The 8,088-nt window shown below is 38.9% G+C and overlaps 1 pseudogene; it reads right to left on the minus strand.

Moving 5' to 3' along the window:
* Positions 1–7,288, minus strand: part of LOC112595733 — a 14,607-nt pseudogene extending 7,319 nt beyond the window's left edge.
* Between the last annotated feature and the right edge of the window lie 800 nt (positions 7,289–8,088).

Here is an 8,088-nt window from a genome sequence, read left to right on the forward strand (position 1 = left end):
AAATTGACCGTTACGACATCGTCTCGACACGTAACGATTTCAACGCGCCGTCGAGAACGGCCCTGACCCGGCACGGTGGCGGTCGGCCGCGCCGCCGCTGCGGACGTCGTCGTGTCGGAAACGCGTCGTGTTGTCGGCGCGCGCGACGCGACTGCCGCGATAACGGCGATATTACGCGCGGCGTATTGTTCGTGCGATCGTAAAGCGGTTTGTGCAACGTTCGCGGGACACCGACCTGATGGCGGACCGGAGCTCGGAGTCGAACAGCCGGCGCAGTCCGCGGTAGTTGCGGCCGAACAGCTTGCCCAGCGCTTGGCCGGCCATCCTCTGGTCCGTGGCCGCCGTGGTGGACGCCGCCCCGCCGCCGACCTCGTTGTCCGCGGTGTTGGCCGCCATCATCATCGGTCCGCGCCGCCGCCGGTTGGGCTGGCTGCTGGGTCTTTGGACGACTCGCTGATCGTGTCGCGCACGATGCTCGACACGTTCCGGAAAGCTTGTCGGGCGTCCGAAATAGTCTGCGACACAGAGAGAGAGAAAGAGTGAGAGATAGAGAGTAAACAGTTTCAGTGTGTATGTGTGTGTGTGTATGTGTGTGTGTGTGTGAGAGAGAGAGCAGAGCAATACGTAACTGGCTGTGCTGTCAGGATATATATATATATATATATAGGTAGACACGTAGTTATACGACGTCACGTGTTAACGTAAAATCGAGAAAACTACTAAACTCATTTTCAACCGTAATTTGACTCGTTCGGTGTAAATTCGACCAGCTGTCGGGTAGGTATTCGCGAACGAGCTAGTGTGCAATACGATTATTCGATGTCGTTTGAAAATCAAAATTAAATAACTACTATACTAACGATTGCAGTCATAGTAAGACGGATGTGTGTATTGCAGGTACCTACATAGTTCGTTCTCGACGAATGTCGTCAAAAATCAGTCACAAAACGAACAAGCGATACCGTAAAAATAACGTACTGTCTGTTCGCAGTCGGTTTCATGATGGTATAGTTTATGTAACCCGAACGCGTATAGGAAGAAGATTGCGTCTTAAACGACGGCGGCACGTGCCGTGTGCTCCGGCGCGGTTAGGTGTGACAGCTTATAATACTGCGAGCAGGTACGACCGACTGTCGTGCGATTTCGATCCAACCGGAAGACTCCTCCGTCGTTCGTCGTATCGATTCGTTTGGCGAGACGACGAATATCGACGACAATCGTAATAGTATAATTATAATAATAATAATAATTATTATTATTTACTGGATACAACGTATTACGCGCGACCGAGACGAACACTGTTGCGGGCCGTCACGAACGCGCGCGGTACGCATCGCCGCACGGGTAGGTATAATAACGCAGATATCTAGTACGAGTGTGTGCAAGTGCGCGTCGCACTACTTATAATATTATACGTATACCTACGAGATGCCTAGATGGGCTAGACGTTCGCGTTATTACGGCGATAATTTACCGGAAAACAAAAGGCGCGGCGGCGTTACATATCGCTGTCGTATCGTAATAATACAACATAATGTAATGCGCGTACGATGCGTATACCACACGGACGCGCTAACCGGAAGTATAATATACGTTCTCTACACGCGCGCGATGATCCAGAAGAATTAATCGATAGACGACAACATTTTTAATTGCGGTACAATATACGACGTCCGCGTAACCGTTTCATTACCTATATTTATGTTTACGCACGCTGACCGCGTAATACACATATCGTGACGACATTAGGTATACCGTTACCTGGGTACCTATCTATACGTTCAGCCGCACGCGCGCGCCAAGTCTACGCGATCGCTCCCACGCCCACGCTTTATTTTGCGCGCGAAAACCGTCTCACGTTTGCATGTGCCTACGTATGGCGCGAGCCCGAGGACACATTGTTCACGCCGCACTACTCTGTCAGATGCTGCCGGTTGTTCTTTCTAACGATTGCACGACCGAAAATACTTGTTTCCTAACGAGGTCGCACTTCCTGCAGACGTTGGGTCGATACATCGAATTATAAATTAATCTCGTAACTGGTGGTTTTTTTTTTTTTCGTTGTTTCTTCCTTAAATCGTACAAAAAACACTCGAACGAAACGACCGACGGCACGGCTACAGCTACGGTCTATAAGTTCGGACTTGTAATACCATATAACTAGTTATGTAAATCATAACATTGCCCGTTGTCGTCGGTCGTGAAACGCTAGGAAGACGCCACACCTCCAAATATTGACTGTAAAAACCGTTGTGCGGGAAAAAGAACTGTACTTGATTCAAAATTTGTACAAGACTATCAGAAGAAAATGTTTACTGTACCTCAAGGTTTATGTTTTTGTAAACCATTTATATTAAAAACGTATTGTTAATGTTTTAAAATCCATTGTTTTGATGGTTGCTTAAACTTTAAGAACTTATTTTATATCGGATAATTAGTTAATATGGCTATAATTTAAAAATAATAATAGAGACGCTACGACAAGAAATAATGTATTGTACATAAATTAAGTTTCTTATAACAGCAATAACTATGGGTGTAGACTAAGTGTCGAGTGGTATTTTCCGCGTGACATAGTTTTTTATGTACGTACAATCGCGTAATTATGCAACATTCAACAACGGTACTGACACGGTACCACTAAAAAGTAACTTTGAATTAGTTTTTACTTTTTAAATAAAATTAAAAACAAAGGTTTTAGTTTTGGTCATTATTTTGTTAAAATTATCTATTTCAAACCCTTTTATAAGTGGCCATCCTCTTAGCAAAATATATTATCTATATCGAATTACTATACGTAATATAGGTGAATGTAAGTTCCTGTACGAGACCTAATAGGTAAAAAAAATACATATGGACATAATATGCTAGTTCTTACATGATAGAAACAGGTACGTTTGTAAGTTCCTAGACGTTAAAAAAAATAGTGCGTATGCGGCAGAAAAAATTATATGCATAAATTATGCATATTATATATATATATATATATATAAATTCTTACAAAAAATAAATTCAAATTTCATATTTTTTATTAAACTTTAATTCATATATTAATTAATGTATCTACTCAAACTGATTAAAGTCTAAAAAAAAAAAAAATTTATTTATTTATTTATTAACTAACTAGTTTCACTTACCGAGAGAATACAATTACTACCTAGTTCGATAAATTTTAAGTAATTTCTAACACGTAATTTAACCAGCTATTTATATCTTTTCTTTAACTAGATCGTGCCCAGGTTCGTCAACACTTCCTAATTAGTATGTATATATTGTACACGGAAAGCACGTCATACAGCGTGTACAACGTCGAGGCAACGACGTAACAATACACTTTTTCGATTGTTTCACTCGCGGTTTGGTTTCCAATTAGGGTCGTTGCGAAACGTGAAGAGTATAGTAATTTCTTTAATTTGAACAATTGGTTTTACGGTGGTGTGTTGTTTTTTTGACATACAACTTTTAGGAAGTGAAAAATATTTCATTCACCACGCCCAAAAAACTACACGTTAACATTGTCTATGTTTTACCCATAACCTTATTATACATATAAAAGAAGTATAAGGACGTGCCCGAAGCTAGACTGTTTGGAGTAATTATTTTTAGTGATCTACCAATATGAGTAATATGAATTTTTTTTTGTTGCTATTCAAAAGTATTCAACGTAATTTTTTAGTGCCATCTCAATGGGTTAATTAAGTTATTCAGTTATGCAAAATCGATTATTGATCCAATCGATTCCAAATAATTTTTTATTATTATGTCTCAAAAATCAAAATAAATGTATAAAGTTGTGTAGTTTAATATTAAATTAATATTTTTATTTTTTTACGAGCTATATGTAGTTTTAACTATTTTAATGTTTATTCTATTTTTATTGTGGTGGTATTGGTTGGAGGAAGGATAAAAACTAAGCAGCGACAATGTAGTAAAATTATCACTACCTATCAATTTTCTAACCCTCCTTCCCAAACCAATTACATATGAAATATTCTTTATTTACAAAGTTTTATGTGAAATAATTTAAGAATTATATTTATATTTGATTTTTGATTATTACCTACTAAATAAATGGTTTTATCAATACGTTCTGTAGACAATTTTTTTTTTTTTTGCTAGGCACCACGGTCACATTTATGCCATTATTTTTGGTATAGCCTACATAAAATTTTTTTTTTTCTTTTTTGGGGGGTATAATTAATTTTTCAAGGGCTTACTACAGACATATCGATAGTACTTATTAATAAGAAGTATTATTAAAGTACACCGCGGTAAGGTTCTCGGCGCGTTATCGTCTATAATAATAATAATAATAATATTTAGAGCGCCGGTCGTCGGCCTCGGCTCGCCGCCGTGACTTTCACTATCGAAATAATAATAATATTATAACGATATCGTAGTATATTATTCTCTTTCGTACGGTTCGTTCTCGATTTCTCTCTCCTCGTTTTTCTCGCCTACATATTAATATAATATAATATTATGTTATTATTGCCACCACCTCGCGCACGGCACTGCTATCGACTCCGCGATCAGAATATTTTAGCCTTATCCTACTTCCAGGTCGGTATGCATGTGTGTATGTGTGTGTGTGCGTGTGTGTGTGTGTGTGTGTATGTCTAATATTATAAAGCCGTTTTGCCACCGGGCCATGATGTAATACAATTGCAGGCCAGCGGACCATGCGGTGGGTCCTTCACCGGCTCATTAAAAAACACACACACACACACACGAAAAAGATAATATTAAAACACACTCGCATGCGTTTGCCCGCGTAATCCCGCGTACGTAATAATATGTAATAGTTCTATATTTTTGTTTTATTATCATCACGAATCGTGTCCGCCGTATGAGAACTAAGCGGTCGGGCGCGTTTTGAAATGGTTTTTACATTTTCGTTACCAGTGATGCTGTAAGGACGTTGCTATACCGCGTGACGCAATGCACATATTTTTTTTTACAGTATTTAGTATTATGATGACACAGCGCTCTTCGCAATAATCTCCTGTTCCCGTGCTATCATAACAATTAATATTATAACGACATTCGATATTAATATAATTGTAGGTATTTGTACTTATATACACATTATCGTTACTAACTAATCGCAATGATGTATCACGTACTATGGTTTGTCTGTATACAATACTTGTTTGTCATCGTAATGATAAATTGTTGCGATATGTTCGATGACGGCCATGACGTAGACTGTAATATAAATCTAATGTGAACTTTAAATACAATTTGTTTTCAAGGTGACGAAAACATGTATGGAAACGGAGTCAAAAGTCTCCCTTTAGATTCTGTTTTAGAGGTAATAACATGTAATAGTTATTAGTCTTTAACTATCAATATCGACCTACAATATTTAATGTGTTTTTAAAACTATAAATGTTTAATTAATATTTTTATGACTTATTATATAAGTGTGTATTAGTGGCATTATTTCATTCCTGTAACATTTCTATAGAATCACTCCTGTCTTTTTGTATTTACTTTTACTGTAAGGACTAACGTGTGTGAGTCAACGATATTTTATAACACAAAATTGATTACTTGTTTAAAATACTACGCAACCTGAACTACATTTCAGTTGTAATACATAAAGATATATCGCTATTGTCGATCGATTAACAAATAGATACATGCGTATCTATATTTTATGTACCAAACACTGCTTCTGTTAAATTGTCTAAGTAAATAAAAAAAAAAGTGGATTTGCTATAAGTTTTCAAGAAGATAAAGTGGAAAAGTGACCGAGTGCCTTTAAAAATTAAATAGTTACGAGTATGTGGTTTAATTCATACTAGATGATATAATACGATATACTCGTACTATACGACCTTTGCATTGGGCGGATTCTGGACAGTAGAGCAGTGTCATCTGCCTATTACCGGAAGTGCGCGATACGAACACCATGTATATTTTTTGATTAATAATGTTTTTTTAAAACCAGTAATTTATCATATATAATACAGCTTCAAGTATTATTATGTGTGATATTTTAAATTTTTTTTAAATTCAAAATTGAAATAATTATTTTCGTGTTTCTTTAAATGCATTTCAAAACTACAATACATAATTTGTAAAAATATTTTGAAAGTCGATGTACTAATAAAATCACTTAAAGTACCTTATATAATTCTATAAAAGTCTCGAATTTCAGATAGAGGAAGAGTTTAGAGGACACAGACAAACACGATCAGGCATTATGCAGCATAAGCCGAACCACAAAAACGATACGCGCGAGTAGATGAGGGTTATTGGTATTCGTAGTCCGACACGAAGTCGTCGAAAGTCAGTGTTAAGTGTGACATTCAAAACTTATATGGGTAATGACTACTAATTATTATTAGATAAATTATCGAGTAATACACTAAGTATAGAAATTGGTTCGGTGGTTATCGAGACGTCTCGTCAGTTGGCGGGCGGTAGTTCGGGCTGGTATTTTTCAAAATAAAAAAAATGTTTAAAATCCGAACACGCCGTATTCCAACTCGCGAATTCGTCAGCTTGTATATTATGTTATGATAGGTACGCATTATATTCGAATATATTACATTAGTTATATTCTAATATTATAATACAAGTTGTATGTGTTTACCTGCAGTCGGTAGCAGCGATGGTTCCGGTGGTGAGGCTGTGGGTGCAACGGGCCGTCACCATCTTAGACGCTGGTCCCAAAGATTTTTACGAGTCGCAGCCGAAGTTCTTTCGACTGCAGCTGGTGCAGTGGTGGTGATGATGATAATGATTTCGGACGATCGTCTCGTCGCCGCTGCCGCCGTTTACGTGCAGCAGACGGCAGACTGCAGACATGACCGTGCGCGCACACGGTCTCCTACCGGACGTTCAACGGATATCCGGCGGAAATCGGCTGGACGACGAGCAAATACAAGGATACTGACGGTAATATTAGTAACGAAATAATATGATAACAATCACAACCGTTGTGATAATCGTAATAGTATTGTATATTGTGGTAATGTCGACACGTGTAGGCAGCGTGCGAGTGTCGGTAGGCTGCAGTATAGTAGCTCGTCGTCGGATTTCAATAGCGGACGCTAGACTGCCCGGCAGTCGCAACGCGGTGGGCCTCAAACAACGCGACCACTGCCACCGCCTCCTCCGGTTCTTCGAACGTCGCGTGCACTTCGCACCACCACTACCGCGGGCACACGCGGCAGAGTGGGTGTAAACGTATTCGAAGAGATGGGTATATGGTGTCGTGTGCGTGTGTGTGTGTGTGTGTGTGTGTGTGTGATTGTTATGACATATTATTCTATAGCATGCAATGCGTCGTGGAGTGAGAGGCGATGGCGTGCTGCAGGTGGTATGTGAGGAAGGTCTTTTTCGGCGGCAGTGACAGTAAATAAAAATAGTAATAATATATAATATCTGTACCGGATAATGATATTATTGCTTTAAGGAGTTAGCGAAGGAAAGAAAAAAAAGAACCTCTGCGGCGTATGGTCGCGGGCTCGGTGTCACGAGCGCACAAGTGGAAGCGGGGCGGAAGTGTGGTGGGAACTAGGCGGCGGCGGCTGCAGCGGTCGTTGCGTTACGGATGAAGTAATTCTTATCATAATATAATAACACTATAGATCCTGTGCCCACTGTAGTTTATAAATATATATATATATACGTAACCTGCCGTGTACATATAATGTATACATACATATATGTATTGGTATAGGTATATAATATGTTGTATCGTTGCATCATCGCAGCCACAGCCACAGCCTCAGCCGCCGCCGCTGCCGACCGGTCACGAGAGTTGTTGCTATAGGTATGTTATAACATTGCACTCTCCACGTGACCGGTGGACCACCGATAATCTGCAGATGCACGACATATTTTGACGACGCGTACCTACATCGTTTTGGGTACTTAAAAAATTATAATACATATTGACATCGTATTTATTAATAAAATATATTATCATGTCGGTGTGTACATAATAAGTATAACTTTTTTTCTTTGAGTGCTATACAATTCTAACCAAAAACCAAACTTTTGTCGTTGTATAACAATTTAGAATGTGTAATTGTTATTTTGCATTTTTTGTGTCAAATTCATTTCATACAA

The sequence above is a fragment of the Melanaphis sacchari genome, unplaced genomic scaffold, assembly GCF_002803265.2.
Source record: "Melanaphis sacchari strain LSU unplaced genomic scaffold, SCAv2.0 Contig29_pilon_pilon, whole genome shotgun sequence".
NCBI lineage: Eukaryota > Metazoa > Arthropoda > Insecta > Hemiptera > Aphididae > Melanaphis > Melanaphis sacchari.